At 35.7% G+C, this 22725-nt stretch overlaps 6 non-coding genes across 6 annotated transcripts; all 6 read right to left on the reverse strand.

Annotated features, from left to right (window-relative positions):
* Nucleotides 1-114: 114 nt before the first annotated feature.
* TRNAK-UUU (transfer RNA lysine (anticodon UUU)) lies at nt 115-186 on the reverse strand. The gene has a single exon. It is a non-coding gene; the product is annotated as a tRNA-Lys (tRNA).
* Nucleotides 187-1697: 1511 nt separating this feature from the next.
* TRNAK-UUU (transfer RNA lysine (anticodon UUU)) lies at nt 1698-1769 on the reverse strand. Its single transcript has one exon. It is a non-coding gene; the product is annotated as a tRNA-Lys (tRNA).
* A 1690-nt stretch (nt 1770-3459) lies between these two features.
* TRNAK-UUU (transfer RNA lysine (anticodon UUU)) lies at nt 3460-3531 on the reverse strand. Its single transcript has one exon. It is a non-coding gene; the product is annotated as a tRNA-Lys (tRNA).
* A 1512-nt stretch (nt 3532-5043) lies between these two features.
* TRNAK-UUU (transfer RNA lysine (anticodon UUU)) lies at nt 5044-5115 on the reverse strand. The gene has a single exon. It is a non-coding gene; the product is annotated as a tRNA-Lys (tRNA).
* A 15530-nt stretch (nt 5116-20645) lies between these two features.
* Nucleotides 20646-20717, reverse strand: TRNAK-UUU (transfer RNA lysine (anticodon UUU)). Its single transcript has one exon. It is a non-coding gene; the product is annotated as a tRNA-Lys (tRNA).
* Nucleotides 20718-22354: 1637 nt separating this feature from the next.
* On the reverse strand, nt 22355-22426 carry TRNAK-UUU (transfer RNA lysine (anticodon UUU)). Its single transcript has one exon. It is a non-coding gene; the product is annotated as a tRNA-Lys (tRNA).
* Nucleotides 22427-22725: the final 299 nt, after the last annotated feature.

Here is a 22725-nt window from a genome sequence, read left to right on the forward strand (position 1 = left end):
TTGATCTCCTACACCTCATTCATGAAACAATGTTCTGCTATGTCCCCTACATCAAGTGTTAAAAACAAACCTATGTGTTAATTATGTTATATATATTAAAAGAAAAATTGAATGCGCCGACTGTGGGGATCGAACCCACGACCACGTGGTTAAAAGCCACGCGCTCTACCACTGAGCTAAGTCGGCTAATTTTAGTGGTTGAATAAAAAAATGGAATTATGACTTAGTTTTGTATCAATAAATTTTAAATCATAAAGATTAAATCATAAAATCTATACGATACTTATTATATATAGTTATAGAAATTTTGTAGCGCCCTGAACTTACATATTGAGTATAATCAAAATAAACAAATATAGTATAACTTTAAAGCATAAAAGTTTCATGCATTTTAGGAATAATTTAAATCTTATCTCTACCAAAACAATTTTAGAAACTTGTCATATACGTTTTAAAAATCTTAAAACCTTTATTTCATAACACTATAATTAATACTCCCTCCGTTTTTTGTTATAAGTCGTTTTTGACTTTTCACATGTATTAAGAAATGTAATAATTATGGTATGAAAAAGAGAAATTATGAAGGGTTTTACAAAATTGTCCTTCATTGATTATATTGGAAAAATAAATTGACATAATTGAAAGGAGAGAGAGTAATAAATAGGTATGGGTATAATAGGGAAAATAACATTAATCATTCATTGATATTATAAAACAACTTATATTGTGGTACAAAATATTTTTGCAAAGCGACTTATAATAAAAGACGAAGGTACTACCTTATTAAATCAACAAATAATTTAATCCACCGAACATCAAGGATTGATTTTTTGTTACAAAAACACATTTATAGCATTATATCATGAGAAGTGAAACATGGATGAAATATATCCCACCGCAAAATTAATTTTACAATTAATCTTTCAAATCATTCCAAAATCTTTAGCTCAAATTTTTTACACTTATTAAGTTAACAAGCATTCATAATTATACATTTATGTAACTGTTTAAAAAACATAACTATAATGTTTGTGATCTCATATTAAAGGTATCAATCATACATTTGATAGCAAAGTCAATAAAAATGGGATGATTGAGTAATTAGAGGGGCATCCTAATTTTTATATGTGTAGTTACTAAAATTAGAATAGTTATTTATTTAGAAGAAAAATGTTAAATAACTTAATATGTACAAATAATAAGCAAAGTCTACTATGGTAGTTACATGATTGGAATGTGTTGAACCAGATTTGTTATGAAGAACAATAACTTTTATTTGTAGAGTTTCAATGAGAAAAATTTAATTATGAAAATTTAATATTTGAATGTTTTTGTTTTTGCATATAGAATACTTGTAAACATCTACAAAAAATAAAGACTTGATCATCTATAGAAGAAATGATCATCTATGCCTTAGTCGACAAGTTTTACCATCTAGACCTCAATTCTAAATGGTCAAATGCACCGCGACAAAGAAGTGATCATATCTCCCTAGAGGAACACAAATTATCATCTACACAAGATTCAACGAAACTTAAAATCTGATCATTTTACCTCAGCAAGAAGAAAGAATAATCTAAAGGGTTACGATGTAAACAAGGTTTAACATCAATACAAGATAGTGTTACGATGTAGACCTAAAGGTGAGAATGATAATATGTATCCTAATAGACATGATTATACATAATAATTGAATGCACCGACTGTGGGGATCGAACCCACGACCACGTGGTTAAAAGCCACGCGCTCTACCACTGAGCTAAGTCGGCTAATTTTAGTGGTTGAATAAAAAAATGGAATTATGACTTAGTTTTGTATCAATAAATTTTAAATCATAAAGATTAAATCATAAAATCTATACGATACTTATTATATATAGTTATAGAAATTTTGTAGCGCCCTGAACTTACATATTGAGTATAATCAAAATAAACAAATATAGTATAACTTTAAAGCATAAAAGTTTCATGCATTTTAGGAATAATTTAAATCTTATCTCTACCAAAACAATTTTAGAAACTTGTCATATACGTTTTAAAAATCTTAAAACCTTTATTTCATAACACTATAATTAATACTCCCTCCGTTTTTTGTTATAAGTCGTTTTTGACTTTTCACATGTATTAAGAAATGTAATAATTATGGTATGAAAAAGAGAAATTATGAAGGGTTTTACAAAATTGTCCTTCATTGATTATATTGGAAAAATAAATTGACATAATTGAAAGGAGAGAGAGTAATAAATAGGTATGGGTATAATAGGGAAAATAACATTAATCATTCATTGATATTATAAAACAACTTATATTGTGGTACAAAATATTTTTGCAAAGCGACTTATAATAAAAGACGAAGGTACTACCTTATTAAATCAACAAATAATTTAATCCACCGAACATCAAGGATTGATTTTTTGTTACAAAAACACATTTATAGCATTATATCATGAGAAGTGAAACATGGATGAAATATATCCCACCGCAAAATTAATTTTACAATTAATCTTTCAAATCATTCCAAAATCTTTAGCTCAAAATTTTACACTTATTAAGTTAACAAGCATTCATAATTATACATTTATGTGACTGTTTAAAAAACATAACTATAATGTTTGTGATCTCATATTAAAGGTATCAATCATACATTTGATAGCAAAGTCAATAAAAATGGGATGATTGAGTAATTAGAGGGGCATCCTAATTTTTATATGTGTAGTTACTAAAATTAGAATAGTTATTTATTTAGAAGAAAAATGTTAAATAACTTAATATGTACAAATAATAAGCAAAGTCTACTATGGTAGTTACATGATTGGAATGTGTTGAACCAGATTTGTTATGAAGAACAATAACTTTTATTTGTAGAGTTTCAATGAGAAAAATTTAATTATGAAAATTTAATATTTGAATGTTTTTGTTTTTGCATATAGAATACTTGTAAACATCTACAAAAAAATAAAGATTTGATCATCTATAGAAGAAATGATCATCTATAGAAGAAATGATCATCTATGCCTTAGTCGACAAGTTTTACCATCTAGACCTCAATACTAAATGGTCAAATGCACCGCGACAAAGAAATGATCATATCTCCCTAGAGGAAGACAAATTATCATCTACACAAGATTCAACGAAACTTAAAATCTGATCATTTTACCTCAGCAAGAAGAAAGAATAATCTAAACAAGAAGGAAAGAAATTGTCATATGTGCTCAAGTAAACAAGGTTTAACATCAATACAAGATAGTGGTACGATGTAGACCTAAAGGTGAGAATGATAATATGTATCCTAATAGACATGATTATACATAATCAATGGAAATAACTAGTTTTGCCTAATCAAAGAGTTGATCTCCTACACCTCATTCATGAAACAATGTTCTGCTATGTCCCCTACATCAAGTGTTAAAAACAAACCTATGTGTTAATTATATTATAATATTAAAAGAAAAATTGAATGCGCCGACTGTGGGGATCGAACCCACGACCACGTGGTTAAAAGCCACGCGCTCTACCACTGAGCTAAGTCGGCTAATTTTAGTGGTTGAATAAAAAAATGGAATTATGACTTAATTTTGTATCAATAAATTTTAAATCATAAAGATTAAATCATAAAATCTATACGATACTTATTATATATAGTTATAGAAATTTTGTAGCGCCCTGAACTTACATATTGAGTATAATCAAAATAAACAAATATAGTATAACTTTAAAGCATAAAAGTTTCATGCATTTTAGGAATAATTTAAATCTTATCTCTACCAAAACAATTTTAGAAACTTGTCATATACGTTTTAAAAATCTTAAAACCTTTATTTCATAACACTATAATTAATACTCCCTCCGTTTTTTGTTATAAGTCGTTTTTGACTTTTCACATGTATTAAGAAATGTAATAATTATGGTATGAAAAAGAGAAATTATGAAGGGTTTTACAAAATTGTCCTTCATTGATTATATTGGAAAAATAAATTGACATAATTGAAAGGAGAGAGAGTAATAAATAGGTATGGGTATAATAGGGAAAATAACATTAATCATTCATTGATATTATAAAACAACTTATATTGTGGTACAAAATATTTTTGCAAAGCGACTTATAATAAAAGACGAAGGTACTACCTTATTAAATCAACAAATAATTTAATCCACCGAACATCAAGGATTGATTTTTTGTTACAAAAACACATTTATAGCATTATATCATGAGAAGTGAAACATGGATGAAATATATCCCACCGCAAAATTAATTTTACAATTAATCTTTCAAATCATTCCAAAATCTTTAGCTCAAATTTTTTACACTTATTAAGTTAACAAGCATTCATAATTATACATTTATGTAACTGTTTAAAAAACATAACTATAATGTTTGTGATCTCATATTAAAGGTATCAATCATACATTTGATAGCAAAGTCAATTAAAATGGGATGATTGAGTAATTAGAGGGGCATCCTAATTTTTATATGTGTAGTTACTAAAATTAGAATAGTTATTTATTTAGAAGAAAAATGTTAAATAACTTAATATGTACAAATAATAAGCAAAGTCTACTATGGTAGTTACATGATTGGAATGTGTTGAACCAGATTTGTTATTAAGAACAATAACTTTTATTTGTAGAGTTTCAATGAGAAAAATTTAATTATGAAAATTTAATATTTGAATGTTTTTGTTTTTGCATATAGAATACTTGTAAACATCTACAAAAAATAAAGACTTGATCATCTATAGAAGAAATGATCATCTATGCCTTAGTCGACAAGTTTTACCATCTAGACCTCAATTCTAAATGGTCAAATGCACCGCGACAAAGAAGTGATCATATCTCCCTAGAGGAACACAAATTATCATCTACACAAGATTCAACGAAACTTAAAATCTGATCATTTTACCTCAGCAAGAAGAAAGAATAATCTAAAGGTGTTACGATGTAAACAAGGTTTAACATCAATACAAGATAGTGTTACGATGTAGACCTAAAGGTGAGAATGATAATATGTATCCTAATAGACATGATTATACATAATAATTGAATGCACCGACTGTGGGGATCGAACCCACGACCACGTGGTTAAAAGCCACGCGCTCTACCACTGAGCTAAGTCGGCTAATTTTAGTGGTTGAATAAAAAAATGGAATTATGACTTAGTTTTGTATCAATAAATTTTAAATCATAAAGATTAAATCATAAAATCTATACGATACTTATTATATATAGTTATAGAAATTTTGTAGCGCCCTGAACTTACATATTGAGTATAATCAAAATAAACAAATATAGTATAACTTTAAAGCATAAAAGTTTCATGCATTTTAGGAATAATTTAAATCTTATCTCTACCAAAACAATTTTAGAAACTTGTCATATACGTTTTAAAAATCTTAAAACCTTTATTTCATAACACTATAATTAATACTCCCTCCGTTTTTTGTTATAAGTCGTTTTTGACTTTTCACATGTATTAAGAAATGTAATAATTATGGTATGAAAAAGAGAAATTATGAAGGGTTTTACAAAATTGTCCTTCATTGATTATATTGGAAAAATAAATTGACATAATTGAAAGGAGAGAGAGTAATAAATAGGTATGGGTATAATAGGGAAAATAACATTAATCATTCATTGATATTATAAAACAACTTATATTGTGGTACAAAATATTTTTGCAAAGCGACTTATAATAAAAGACGAAGGTACTACCTTATTAAATCAACAAATAATTTAATCCACCGAACATCAAGGATTGATTTTTTGTTACAAAAACACATTTATAGCATTATATCATGAGAAGTGAAACATGGATGAAATATATCCCACCGCAAAATTAATTTTACAATTAATCTTTCAAATCATTCCAAAATCTTTAGCTCAAAAATTTTACACTTATTAAGTTAACAAGCATTCATAATTATACATTTATGTGACTCTTTAAAAAACATAACTATAATGTTTGTGATCTCATATTAAAGGTATCAATCATACATTTGATAGCAAAGTCAATAAAAATGGGATGATTGAGTAATTAGAGGGGCATCCTAATTTTTATATGTGTAGTTACTAAAATTAGAATAGTTATTTATTTAGAAGAAAAATGTTAAATAACTTAATATGTACAAATAATAAGCAAAGTCTACTATGGTAGTTACATGATTGGAATGTGTTGAACCAGATTTGTTATGAAGAACAATAACTTTTATTTGTAGAGTTTCAATGAGAAAAATTTAATTATGAAAATTATATTTGAATGTTTTTGTTTTTGCATATAGAATACTTGTAAACATCTACAAAAAAATAAAGACTTGATCATCTATAGAAGAAATGATCATCTATGCCTTAGTCGACAAGTTTTACCATCTAGACCTCAATTCTAAATGGTCAAATGCACCGCGACAAAGAAGTGATCATATCTCCCTAGAGGAACACAAATTATCATCTACACAAGATTCAACGAAACTTAAAATCTGATCATTTTACCTCAGCAAGAAGAAAGAATAATCTAAACAAGAAGGAAAGAAATTGTCATATGTGCTCAAGTAAACAAGGTTTAACATCAATACAAGATAGTGTTACGATGTAGACCTAAAGGTGAGAATGATAATATGTATCCTGTAACACCCTTCTAAACACCCCAAATTATTATAATTAAAATAACAATATATTCATCAGAGTAATTATGCCCCGAAGGGTGTCACACAATCATTTTCTTTTCAACGTTCATCATATTATCATGTCATGCTCATTTATTCAATTAAAATAAGATTCTTTGCATAATTCGCAGCGGAATAAATTCTACATCAAGTAAAACATGTAACACAATACATGTAAATCATTCAACAACCAATAACATCTTAGTTAAAACACCCCCTCCCGATGTTACATCTATCAGAGCATGACCCATAAGAACTACTCTAGACTCCAAGCATTAGCTTCTACTCGATTCATTTCTCGTTACCTGAAAAATAGGTGTAAGGGTGAGTTCCTCAATCTATAAATAAGCATTATACAACATTATGTAATGTTAAGTAATTAACGCATTAAATCACCCTAATCATACTACGCATTCAGCAACAGCAATATCCGTTCCAACAACATACTTAACAGTAGATTCTCGACCACAATCAACATCAACAACACAACACACCACCCACATATAATACTGGAATACATCCATTCATATTATATGCCATACATTCATTATGCAATGAGACTCTACACGTGCGGTACCGACTATTCTTGAACATATAGTTCAAGCTCACCGATCCCTCCGGATACGGCTACTAAGCTCATTAGTTCCCCTCATTGAGATCTAATGACTCACTCACTAATTCCTCACCATGGGAATTAGCTACAGCCCCGAAGGCTAGACTATGCACACTAATCATCTAGTATGCAAACATCAACAACAACTCCACAATGATTCACTCACTAATTCCTCGCCATGGGAATTAGCTACAGCCCCGAAGGCTATGCTATGCACGCTAATCATCTAGCAATGCAGCATCAACAACAATTCACAACGGACATAAGCTCACACATATAAGCCATACAGCAGTCCATTCACAACACAGGCATAATATATACATTCACCTCACTATGCATGCCATCATACATCATCAACACATTATTATTATGCAAATCAATTAAACACAGTATTAACACTCTCTACTAATACTTATACTGCTCACAACAGAGGGGTATAATTCCCTATCACATCATGTACCAACATAATTCAGCTCTCAATTATGTACACCACATTAAATATCCAATTTTTCCACTCTGCCCAACTGGAGGGAGTCAGCGCGAAACTCCTTTGCGTCGACGTATGCAGTCGGCGCATGCCTCACGGGTCAGCGCAAAATCCCTTGCGTCGACGCATGCAGTCGGCGCATGCCTCACGGGTCAGCGCACGCCGACCCTATGGTCGACCGCTCGCGCGCAGACTCAGATTTTCTGCATTATTCCAGGGTTCTGTCAGCTTACGCAGATCCGGTTTTCCGGCCGTTTCCTCATCTGAAACCATCTCTAAACATAACAATTTGTTTTGGTAAATTGGTAGTACCGATTCAAGTTTTTGGTTGGGGTTCTTGCCCTAGTCTAACATTCAAGACTCACACAACTACCGATTCAATTTACAGATTTTACACAGTTTAACCAACATCAATTTCAGCATATACAGTCCCAATTAGGGCTAACTTAACGGCTTATCACTACCCACTACATATTATCCCATAATACCCATTAATCGACGATAAACCCCCCTTACCTGAGTTAATCCGGCGATTCTAAGCTTTAGCTTTTCTGTTCTTCAACCGTGCTCTTCAGTTTTTCTCTTGCCCTTTTTCCTCTTCTCTGCAGCTTCTCAACTTTTCACGTGAAAACCCTTCTGTTCCAAATGAGGCTCTTTTCTCTTATTTCCAACTTATATATTTTCCAAATAATAATAATAATAATAATAATAATCCAACAAATACTAATAATAATAAAATTCCCAATTATTTAATTAAATTAATAAATAAATTATTAACTCAATTTTAAATAATTATTTTATTATTATCGGGGTGTTACAACTCTCCCCCACTAAAAGAGTTTTCGTCCTCGAAAACATACCTCAAGCGAACAACTCTGGGTAAGATTCCTTCACCTTACTCTCCAGTTCCCAAGTCACGTTGCCACCTGCTGGTCCTCCCCAAGCTACCTTCACCAAGGCAATCTCTTTACCCCGCAACTGCTTCAACTCTCGATCCTCGATCCTCATGGGTGATGTTTCAACAGTCAGGTTATCTCTCACCTGTACATCATCTATTTGGATTACATGCGACGGATCATGAATATACCTCCTCAACTGAGACACATGAAAAACCTCATGCAAATTCGCAAGCGACGGCGGTAAAGCGACACGATAGGCTACCTCTCCTATCCTTTCTAAAATCTGATAAGGACCAATAAATCGAGGTGTCAACTTCTTTGACTTCAAAGCTCGACCAACACCAGTTATCGGAGTAACACGAAGAAACACATGATCTCCCTCTTGGAACTCAAGTGACTTCCTCCTCTTGTCATGATAACTCTTCTGACGACTCTGAGCAATTCTCATCTTCTCCTGAATCATCTTAATCTTTTCTGTAGTCTGTTGAACAATCTCTGGTCCAACCACAGCACTCTCACCGGACTCATACCAACATAAAGGTGTCCGACATCGCCTACCATACAAAGCTTCAAACGGTGCCATACCAATGCTCGAATGAAAACTATTGTTGTAGGTAAACTCAATCAAAGGCAAATAACAATCCCAAGCACCTCCTTTTTCCAAAACACAAGCCCTCAACAGATCCTCTAATGACTGAATCGTCCTCTCAGTCTGACCATCAGTCTGCGGATGATATGCAGAACTCAATCTCAGCTTAGTTCCCAACGCCCTCTGCAAACTTTCCCAGAACTTCGATGTAAATCTAGGATCTCTGTCCGAAACAATACTCGACGGAATACCATGCAAACTTACGATCTTCTCAATATACAACTCGGCTAATCTTTCTAACGGATAATCCATTCTGATCGGAATGAAATGAGCCGATTTCGTCAATCTGTCAACAATCACCCAAATAGCTTCAAATTCCTACTTGTCCTCGGTAAACCCGAAACAAAATCCATACTGATACTATCCCACTTCCACTCTGGAATAGCCAACGGTTGCATTAGTCCAGACGGCTTTTGATGCTCAATCTTTGACTTCTGACAAGTCAAACAAGAATACACAAAACTTGCAATTTCTCTTTTCATTCCCGGCCACCAAAATAACTTCTTCAAATCATGATACATCTTCGTAGCTCCAGGATGGATACTCAAGCCACTACGATGTCCTTCCTCAAGAATACTCTTCTTAAGCTCGGTAACATCCGGAATACACACCCGATTACCAAATTTTAAAACACCATTCTCATCAACTCTGAATTCACCACCTTGACCTTGCTTCACGAGGGTCAACTTATCAACCAAATGCATATCAGATTTCTGACCCTCTCTGATCTCATCCAGAATACCACTTGTTAACTTCAACATTCCCAATTTAACACTATTGTGAGTGCCCTCACACACCAAACTCAAGTCTCTGAACTGCTCAATTAGATCCAATTCCCTAACCATTAACATAGACATATGTAATGATTTCCGACTCAATGCATCAGCCACTACATTTGCTTTACCTGGATGGTAATTCAAACCAAAATCATAATCCTTCAGAAACTCTAACCATCTCCTCTGTCTCATATTCAGCTCTTTCTGATCAAACAAATACTTTAAACTCTTATGGTCACTGAAAACCTCAAATCTTGATCCATACAAGTAATGCCTCCACAACTTCAACACAAACACTACAGCTGCCAACTCCAAATCGTGCGTCGGATAGTTCCTTTCATGAACCCTCAGCTGTCTCGAAGCATAAGCTATAACCTGCTTATTCTGCATCAATACACCACCTAAACCCAACAAGGAAGCATCACAGTAAACCTCAAATGGTTCCGACGAACTCGGTAATATCAAAATAGGAGCAGTAGTCAACCTTCTCTTTAACTCTTGGAAACCTTCTTCACATTTCGAGTCCCAAACAAACGCTTGCCCCTTTCTAGTCAACATCGTCAACGGTAACGCCAACTTAGAAAATCCCTCAATGAACTTCCTATAGTAACCAGCCAATCCAAGGAAACTTCGAATCTCAGTCACAGACTTAGGAGCTTCCCACTTAGCTACCGCTTCTATCTTAGAAGGATCCACAGCAACACCACCTCTTGAAATCACATGACCAAGAAAACTAACTTCTTCTAACCAAAATTCACACTTAGAGAGTTTAGCAAATAACTTCTTGTCTCGCAGAACTTCCAACACCACTCTCAAATGCTCAGCATGTTCTTCTTCAGATTTCGAATACACCAAAATGTCATCAATAAACACCACAACAAACTGATCTAGATACGGGTGAAAAATCCTATTCATATACTCCATAAATACTCCAGGCGCATTAGTCACACCAAAAGGCATTACAGAATACTCATAATGTCCATACCTTGTCCTGAAAGCAGTCTTCTGAATGTCCTCAGTTTTCACACGTATCTGATGATACCCAGACCTCAAATCTATCTTGCTGAACACGCTCGCACCAACCAACTGATCCATCAGATCATCAATCCTCGGCAAAGGATACCGATTCTTGATCGTCACTTTATTCAGTTGCCTGTAGTCCACACACAACCTCATCGTACCTTCTTTCTTCTTAACCAACAACACTGGTGCACCCCACGGTGACACACTCGGACGAATAAATTGCTTATCCAACAGATCTTCCAGCTGACTCTTCAATTCAGCTAACTCAACAGCAGACATACGATACGGAGCCATCGATATCGGTCTAGTACCAGGTACCAAATCAATCGAGAACTCAACTTCACGCTCTGGCGGCAATTCATTCACCTCTTCCGGAAATACATCAGGAAAATCACACACCACTGCTAGATCACGAATCACCAGTTTATCTTTAGCCTCTAAAGTTGCCAACAGCATAAACAACTCTGCCCCATCTGCTACTTCCTCATTCACCTGCCTAGCTGATAGAAACAAATCCTTTCCTTCCTCAACCTCAGGAAATATCACAGTCTTATCAAAACAATTGATAGAAACTCGGTTAAACACCAACCAGTTCATACCCAAGATAACATCGATCTGCACTAATGGAAGACACACAAGGTCTATCCCAAAGTCTCTACCAAAAATACTCAAAGGACAACTCAAACAAACCGAAGTAGTAGTCACTGAACCCTTCGCAGGAGTATCAATCACCATACTTCCATGCATCTCAGATATCTCTAACTTAAGTTTTCACAGCACAATCCAACGATATAAAAGAATGAGTTGCACCTGTGTCAATAATAGCTACAAGAGGAAAGCCATTAATATAACACGTACCTCTGATCAAACGATCATCTGCAGAAGCCTCAGAACCTGATAGAGCAAAAACCTTGCCTCCTGACTGATTCTCCTTCTTCGGCTTAGGACACTGTGGACTGATATGACCCAACTCTCCACAGTTGAAACAAGTTACAGTCTTCAACCGACACTCTGCAGCCAAATGACCACTCTTGCCACACTTGAAACACTTCATCTCAGCACTGGTACACTCATGAACACGATGTCCAGCCCGACCACACCTGTAACACTTAACAGGAGCACTAGAGTCTCCCCCACTAGGCCTCTTCATCCCACTCTGCTTCTGAAAACCTCTGCCAGCTGCATACGGTTTTCCACGATCCATCTGATTCTTACCCTTCCTATCAACCCTCTGCTGATAGCTCTCAGCTCTAGCCTTGGAATCCTGTTCAAAAATTCTGCAACAGTCAACCAAGTCAGAAAACACTCTGATCCTCTGATATCCAATAGCTTGTTTGATCTCAGGACGCAACCCGTTCTCAAACTTCACACATTTCGAAAATTCTCCAGCAGCATCATTATAGGGAGTATAGTACTTTGACAGCTCGGTGAACTTCGCAGCATACTCAGTAACAGTCCGGTTACCCTGCTTCAATTCCAAGAATTCTATCTCTTTCTTTCCTCTGACATCCTCGGGAAAATACTTCCTCAGAAATCTCTCTCTGAACACAGCCCAAGTAATCTCAGCATTCCCAGCGGATTCCAACTCAGTGCGGGTAGCAACCCACCAATCATCAGCTTCCTCTGACAGCATATGTGTACCGAACCTGACCTTCTGGTTATCAGCACACTCAGTTACTCTGAAGATCCTCTCGATCTCCTTCAACCACTTCTGAGCGCCATCTGGATCGTATGCTCCCTTAAACATTGGAGGATTGTTCTTCTGGAACTCACTCAACTGACGAGCAGCTCCCATTCCCATAACATTTGGATTCCCTCCAAGTACTCCAGCCAGCATACCCAGAGCCTCAGCAATCGCAGCATCATCTCTACCTCTTCCAGCCATCTCTATTCTGAAAACCCAACAAGCTAAAACAATAAGTACTGATAGGGTTACACAACACCTATTCCGTACAGGGGAAACAGAATAACTACGACTCGACACGACCGACTATGCTCTGATACCACTAATGTAACACCCTTCTAAACACCCCAAATTATTATAATTAAAATAACAATATATTCATCAGAGTAATTATGCCCCGAAGGGTGTCACACAATCATTTTCTTTTCAACGTTCATCATATTATCATGTCATGCTCATTTATTCAATTAAAATAAGATTCTTTGCATAATTCGCAGCGGAATAAATTCTACATCAAGTAAAACATGTAACACAATACATGTAAATCATTCAACAACCAATAACATCTTAGTTAAAACACCCCCTCCCGATGTTACATCTATCAGAGCATGACCCATAAGAACTACTCTAGACTCCAAGCATTAGCTTCTACTCGATTCATTTCTCGTTACCTGAAAAATAGGTGTAAGGGTGAGTTCCTCAATCTATAAATAAGCATTATACAACATTATGTAATGTTAAGTAATTAACGCATTAAATCACCCTAATCATACTACGCATTCAGCAACAGCAATATCCGTTCCAACAACATACTTAACAGTAGATTCTCGACCACAATCAACATCAACAACACAACACACCACCCACATATAATACTGGAATACATCCATTCATATTATATGCCATACATTCATTATGCAATGAGACTCTACACGTGCGGTACCGACTATTCTTGAACATATAGTTCAAGCTCACCGATCCCTCCGGATACGGCTACTAAGCTCATTAGTTCCCCTCATTGAGATCTAATGACTCACTCACTAATTCCTCACCATGGGAATTAGCTACAGCCCCGAAGGCTAGACTATGCACACTAATCATCTAGTATGCAAACATCAACAACAACTCCACAATGATTCACTCACTAATTCCTCGCCATGGGAATTAGCTACAGCCCCGAAGGCTATGCTATGCACGCTAATCATCTAGCAATGCAGCATCAACAACAATTCACAACGGACATAAGCTCACACATATAAGCCATACAGCAGTCCATTCACAACACAGGCATAATATATACATTCACCTCACTATGCATGCCATCATACATCATCAACACATTATTATTATGCAAATCAATTAAACACAGTATTAACACTCTCTACTAATACTTATACTGCTCACAACAGAGGGGTATAATTCCCTATCACATCATGTACCAACATAATTCAGCTCTCAATTATGTACACCACATTAAATATCCAATTTTTCCACTCTGCCCAACTGGAGGGAGTCAGCGCGAAACTCCTTTGCGTCGACGCATGCAGTCGGCGCATGCCTCACGGGTCAGCGCAAAATCCCTTGCGTCGACGCATGCAGTCGGCGCATGCCTCACGGGTCAGCGCACGCCGACCCTATGGTCGACCGCTCGCGCGCAGACTCAGATTTTCTGCATTATTCCAGGGTTCTGTCAGCTTACGCAGATCCGGTTTTCCGGCCGTTTCCTCATCTGAAACCATCTCTAAACATAACAATTTGTTTTGGTAAATTGGTAGTACCGATTCAAGTTTTTGGTTGGGGTTCTTGCCCTAGTCTAACATTCAAGACTCACACAACTACCGATTCAATTTACAGATTTTACACAGTTTAACCAACATCAATTTCAGCATATACAGTCCCAATTAGGGCTAACTTAACGGCTTATCACTACCCACTACATATTATCCCATAATACCCATTAATCGACGATAAACCCCCCTTACCTGAGTTAATCCGGCGATTCTAAGCTTTAGCTTTTCTGTTCTTCAACCGTGCTCTTCAGTTTTTCTCTTGCCCTTTTTCCTCTTCTCTGCAGCTTCTCAACTTTTCACGTGAAACCCTTCTGTTCCAAATGAGGCTCTTTTCTCTTATTTCCAACTTATATATTTTCCAAATAATAATAATAATAATAATAATAATCCAACAAATACTAATAATAATAAAATTCCCAATTATTTAATTAAATTAATAAATAAATTATTAACTCAATTTTAAATAATTATTTATTATTATCGGGGTGTTACAACTCTCCCCCACTAAAAGAGTTTTCGTCCTCGAAAACATACCTCAAGCGAACAACTCTGGGTAAGATTCCTTCACCTTACTCTCCAGTTCCCAAGTCACGTTGCCACCTGCTGGTCCTCCCCAAGCTACCTTCACCAAGGCAATCTCTTTACCCCGCAACTGCTTCAACTCTCGATCCTCGATCCTCATGGGTGATGTTTCAACAGTCAGGTTATCTCTCACCTGTACATCATCTATTTGGATTACATGCGACGGATCATGAATATACCTCCTCAACTGAGACACATGAAAAACCTCATGCAAATTCGCAAGCGACGGCGGTAAAGCGACACGATAGGCTACCTCTCCTATCCTTTCTAAAATCTGATAAGGACCAATAAATCGAGGTGTCAACTTCTTTGACTTCAAAGCTCGACCAACACCAGTTATCGGAGTAACACGAAGAAACACATGATCTCCCTCTTGGAACTCAAGTGACTTCCTCCTCTTGTCATGATAACTCTTCTGACGACTCTGAGCAATTCTCATCTTCTCCTGAATCATCTTAATCTTTTCTGTAGTCTGTTGAACAATCTCTGGTCCAACCACAGCACTCTCACCGGACTCATACCAACATAAAGGTGTCCGACATCGCCTACCATACAAAGCTTCAAACGGTGCCATACCAATGCTCGAATGAAAACTATTGTTGTAGGTAAACTCAATCAAAGGCAAATAACAATCCCAAGCACCTCCTTTTTCCAAAACACAAGCCCTCAACAGATCCTCTAATGACTGAATCGTCCTCTCAGTCTGACCATCAGTCTGCGGATGATATGCAGAACTCAATCTCAGCTTAGTTCCCAACGCCCTCTGCAAACTTTCCCAGAACTTCGATGTAAATCTAGGATCTCTGTCCGAAACAATACTCGACGGAATACCATGCAAACTTACGATCTTCTCAATATACAACTCGGCTAATCTTTCTAACGGATAATCCATTCTGATCGGAATGAAATGAGCCGATTTCGTCAATCTGTCAACAATCACCCAAATAGCTTCAAAATTCCTACTTGTCCTCGGTAAACCCGAAACAAAATCCATACTGATACTATCCCACTTCCACTCTGGAATAGCCAACGGTTGCATTAGTCCAGACGGCTTTTGATGCTCAATCTTTGACTTCTGACAAGTCAAACAAGAATACACAAAACTTGCAATTTCTCTTTTCATTCCCGGCCACCAAAATAACTTCTTCAAATCATGATACATCTTCGTAGCTCCAGGATGGATACTCAAGCCACTACGATGTCCTTCCTCAAGAATACTCTTCTTAAGCTCGGTAACATCCGGAATACACACCCGATTACCAAATTTTAAAACACCATTCTCATCAACTCTGAATTCACCACCTTGACCTTGCTTCACGAGGGTCAACTTATCAACCAAATGCATATCAGATTTCTGACCCTCTCTGATCTCATCCAGAATACCACTTGTTAACTTCAACATTCCCAATTTAACACTATTGTGAGTGCCCTCACACACCAAACTCAAGTCTCTGAACTGCTCAATTAGATCCAATTCCCTAACCATTAACATAGACATATGTAATGATTTCCGACTCAATGCATCAGCCACTACATTTGCTTTACCTGGATGGTAATTCAAACCAAAATCATAATCCTTCAGAAACTCTAACCATCTCCTCTGTCTCATATTCAGCTCTTTCTGATCAAACAAATACTTTAAACTCTTATGGTCACTGAAAACCTCAAATCTTGATCCATACAAGTAATGCCTCCACAACTTCAACACAAACACTACAGCTGCCAACTCCAAATCGTGCGTCGGATAGTTCCTTTCATGAACCCTCAGCTGTCTCGAAGCATAAGCTATAACCTGCTTATTCTGCATCAATACACCACCTAAACCCAACAAGGAAGCATCACAGTAAACCTCAAATGGTTCCGACGAACTCGGTAATATCAAAATAGGAGCAGTAGTCAACCTTCTCTTTAACTCTTGGAAACCTTCTTCACATTTCGAGTCCCAAACAAACGCTTGCCCCTTTCTAGTCAACATCGTCAACGGTAACGCCAACTTAGAAAATCCCTCAATGAACTTCCTATAGTAACCAGCCAATCCAAGGAAACTTCGAATCTCAGTCACAGACTTAGGAGCTTCCCACTTAGCTACCGCTTCTATCTTAGAAGGATCCACAGCAACACCACCTCTTGAAATCACATGACCAAGAAAACTAACTTCTTCTAACCAAAATTCACACTTAGAGAGTTTAGCAAATAACTTCTTGTCTCGCAGAACTTCCAACACCACTCTCAAATGCTCAGCATGTTCTTCTTCAGATTTCGAATACACCAAAATGTCATCAATAAACACCACAACAAACTGATCTAGATACGGGTGAAAAATCCTATTCATATACTCCATAAATACTCCAGGCGCATTAGTCACACCAAAAGGCATTACAGAATACTCATAATGTCCATACCTTGTCCTGAAAGCAGTCTTCTGAATGTCCTCAGTTTTCACACGTATCTGATGATACCCAGACCTCAAATCTATCTTGCTGAACACGCTCGCACCAACCAACTGATCCATCAGATCATCAATCCTCGGCAAAGGATACCGATTCTTGATCGTCACTTTATTCAGTTGCCTGTAGTCCACACACAACCTCATCGTACCTTCTTTCTTCTTAACCAACAACACTGGTGCACCCCACGGTGACACACTCGGACGAATAAATTGCTTATCCAACAGATCTTCCAGCTGACTCTTCAATTCAGCTAACTCAACAGCAGACATACGATACGGAGCCATCGATATCGGTCTAGTACCAGGTACCAAATCAATCGAGAACTCAACTTCACGCTCTGGCGGCAATTCATTCACCTCTTCCGGAAATACATCAGGAAAATCACACACCACTGCTAGATCACGAATCACCAGTTTATCTTTAGCCTCTAAAGTTGCCAACAGCATAAACAACTCTGCCCCATCTGCTACTTCCTCATTCACCTGCCTAGCTGATAGAAACAAATCCTTTCCTTCCTCAACCTCAGGAAATATCACAGTCTTATCAAAACAATTGATAGAAACTCGGTTAAACACCAACCAGTTCATACCCAAGATAACATCGATCTGCACTAATGGAAGACACACAAGGTCTATCCCAAAGTCTCTACCAAAAATACTCAAAGGACAACTCAAACAAACCGAAGTAGTAGTCACTGAACCCTTCGCAGGAGTATCAATCACCATACTTCCATGCATCTCAGATATCTCTAACTTAAGTTTCACAACACAATCCAACGATATAAAAGAATGAGTTGCACCTGTGTCAATAATAGCTACAAGAGGAAAGCCATTAATATAACACGTACCTCTGATCAAACGATCATCTGCAGAAGCCTCAGAACCTGATAGAGCAAAAACCTTGCCTCCTGACTGATTCTCCTTCTTCGGCTTAGGACATTGTGGACTGATATGACCCAACTCTCCACAGTTGAAACAAGTTACAGTCTTCAACCGACACTCTGCAGCCAAATGACCACTCTTGCCACACTTGAAACACTTCATCTCAGCACTGGTACACTCATGAACACGATGTCCAGCCCGACCACACCTGTAACACTTAACAGGAGCACTAGAGTCTCCCCCACTAGGCCTCTTCATCCCACTCTGCTTCTGAAAACCTCTGCCAGCTGCATACGGTTTTCCACGATCCATCTGATTCTTACCCTTCCTATCAACCCTCTGCTGATAGCTCTCAGCTCTAGCCTTGGAATCCTGTTCAAAAATTCTGCAACAGTCAACCAAGTCAGAAAACACTCTGATCCTCTGATATCCAATAGCTTGTTTGATCTCAGGACGCAACCCGTTCTCAAACTTCACACATTTCGAAAATTCTCCAGCAGCATCATTATAGGGAGTATAGTACTTTGACAGCTCGGTGAACTTCGCAGCATACTCAGTAACAGTCCGGTTACCCTGCTTCAATTCCAAGAATTCTATCTCTTTCTTTCCTCTGACATCCTCGGGAAAATACTTCCTCAGAAATCTCTCTCTGAACACAGCCCAAGTAATCTCAGCATTCCCAGCGGATTCCAACTCAGTGCGGGTAGCAACCCACCAATCATCAGCTTCCTCTGACAGCATATGTGTACCGAACCTGACCTTCTGGTTATCAGCACACTCAGTTACTCTGAAGATCCTCTCGATCTCCTTCAACCACTTCTGAGCGCCATCTGGATCGTATGCTCCCTTAAACATTGGAGGATTGTTCTTCTGGAACTCACTCAACTGACGAGCAGCTCCCATTCCCATAACATTTGGATTCCCTCCAAGTACTCCAGCCAGCATACCCAGAGCCTCAGCAATCGCAGCATCATCTCTACCTCTTCCAGCCATCTCTATTCTGAAAACCCAACAAGCTAAAACAATAAGTACTGATAGGGTTACACAACACCTATTCCGTACAGGGGAAACAGAATAACTACGACTCGACACGACCGACTATGCTCTGATACCACTAATGTAACACCCTTCTAAACACCCCAAATTATTATAATTAAAATAACAATATATTCATCAGAGTAATTATGCCCCGAAGGGTGTCACACAATCATTTTCTTTTCAACGTTCATCATATTATCATGTCATGCTCATTTATTCAATTAAAATAAGATTCTTTGCATAATTCGCAGCGGAATAAATTCTACATCAAGTAAAACATGTAACACAATACATGTAAATCATTCAACAACCAATAACATCTTAGTTAAAACACCCCCTCCCGATGTTACATCTATCAGAGCATGACCCATAAGAACTACTCTAGACTCCAAGCATTAGCTTCTACTCGATTCATTTCTCGTTACCTGAAAAATAGGTGTAAGGGTGAGTTCCTCAATCTATAAATAAGCATTATACAACATTATGTAATGTTAAGTAATTAACGCATTAAATCACCCTAATCATACAACGCATTCAGCAACAGCAATATCCGTTCCAACAACATACTTAACAGTAGATTCTCGACCACAATCAACATCAACAACACAACACACCACCCACATATAATACTGGAATACATCCATTCATATTATATGCCATACATTCATTATGCAATGAGACTCTACACGTGCGGTACCGACTATTCTTGAACATATAGTTCAAGCTCACCGATCCCTCCGGATACGGCTACTAAGCTCATTAGTTCCCCTCATTGAGATCTAATGACTAATAAATAATAATCCAACAAATACTAATAATAATAATAATAATAATAATCCAACAAATACTAATAATAATAAAATTCCCAATTATTTAATTAAATTAATAAATAAATTATTAACTCAATTTTAAATAATTATTTTATTATTATCGGGGTGTTACATATCCTAATAGACATGATTATACATAATCAATGGAAATAACTAGTTTTGCCTAATCAAAGAGTTGATCTCCTACACCTCATTCATGAAACAATGTTCTGCTATGTCCCCTACATCAAGTGTTAAAAACAAACCTATGTGTTAATTATGTTATATATATTAAAAGAAAATTGAATGCGCCGACTGTGGGGATCGAACCCACGACCACGTGGTTAAAAGCCACGCGCTCTACCACTGAGCTAAATCGGCTAATTTTAGTGGTTGAATAAAAAAATGGAATTATGACTTAGTTTTGTATCAATAAATTTTAAATCATAAAGATTAAATCATAAAATCTATACGATACTTATTATATATAGTTATAGAAATTTTGTAGCGCCCTGAACTTACATATTGAGTATAATCAAAATAAACAAATATAGTATAACTTTAAAGCATAAAAGTTTCATGCATTTTAGGAATAATTTAAATCTTATCTCTACTAAAACAATTTTAGAAACTTGTCATATACGTTTTAAAAATCTTAAAACCTTTATTTCATAACACTATAATTAATACTCCCTCCGTTTTTTGTTATAAGTCGTTTTTGACTTTTCACATGTATTAAGAAATGTAATAATTATGGTATGAAAAAGAGAAATTATGAAGGGTTTTACAAAATTGTCCTTCATTGATTATATTGGAAAAATAAATTGACATAATTGAAAGGAGAGAGAGTAATAAATAGGTATGGGTATAATAGGGAAAATAACATTAATCATTCATTGATATTATAAACAACTTATATTGTGGTACAAAATATTTTGCAAAGCGACTTATAATAAACGACGAAGGTACTACCTTATTAAATCAACAAATAATTTAATCCACCGAACATCAAGGATTGATTTTTTGTTACAAAAACACATTTATAGCATTATATCATGAGAAGTGAAACATGGATGAAATATATCCCACCGCAAAATTAATTTTACAATTAATCTTTCAAATCATTCCAAAATCTTTAGCTCAAATTTTTTACACTTATTAAGTTAACAAGCATTCATAATTATACATTTATGTGACTGTTTAAAAAACATAACTATAATGTTTGTGATCTCATATTAAAGGTATCAATCATACATTTGATAGCAAAGTCAATAAAAATGGGATGATTGAGTAATTAGAGGGGCATCCTAATTTTTATATGTGTAGTTACTAAAATTAGAATAGTTATTTATTTAGAAGAAAAATGTTAAATAACTTAATATGTACAAATAATAAGCAAAGTCTACTATGGTAGTTACATGATTGGAATGTGTTGAACCAGATTTGTTATGAAGAACAATAACTTTTATTTGTAGAGTTTCAATGAGAAAAATTTAATTATGAAAATTTAATATTTGAATGTTTTTGTTTTTGCATATAGAATACTTGTAAACATCTACAAAAAAATAAAGACTTGATCATCTATAGAAGAAATGATCATCTATGCCTTAGTCGACAAGTTTTACCATCTAGACCTCAATTCTAAATGGTCAAATGCACCGCGACAAAGAAGTGATCATATCTCCCTAGAGGAACACAAATTATCATCTACACAAGATTCAACGAAACTTAAAATCTGATCATTTTACCTCAGCAAGAAGAAAGAATAATCTAAACAAGAAGGAAAGAAATTGTCATATGTGCTCAAGTAAACAAGGTTTAACATCAATACAAGATAGTGTTACGATGTAGACCTAAAGGTGAGAATGATAATATGTATCCTAATAGAGATGATTATACATAATCAATGGAAATAACTAGTTTTGCCTAATCAAAGAGTTGATCTCCTACACCTCATTCATGAAACAATGTTCTGCTATGTCCCCTACATCAAGTGTTAAAAACAAACCTATTGAATGCGCCGACTGTGGGGATCGAACCCACGACCACGTGGTTAAAAGCCACGCGCTCTACCACTGAGCTAAGTCGGCTAATTTTAGTGGTTGAATAAAAAAATGGAATTATGACTTAGTTTTGTATCAATAAATTTTAAATCATAAAGATTAAATCATAAAATCTATACGATACTTATTATATATAGTGATAGAAATTTTGTAGCGCCCTGAACTTACATATTGAGTATAATCAAAATAAACAAATATAGTATAACTTTAAAGCATAAAAGTTTCATGCATTTTAGGAATAATTTAAATCTTATCTCTACCAAAACAATTTTAGAAACTTGTCATATACGTTTTAAAAATCTTAAAACCTTTATTTCATAACACTA

Source organism: Lathyrus oleraceus, chromosome 6 (assembly GCF_024323335.1).
Source record: "Lathyrus oleraceus cultivar Zhongwan6 chromosome 6, CAAS_Psat_ZW6_1.0, whole genome shotgun sequence".
Taxonomy (NCBI): Eukaryota; Viridiplantae; Streptophyta; class Magnoliopsida; order Fabales; family Fabaceae; genus Lathyrus; species Lathyrus oleraceus.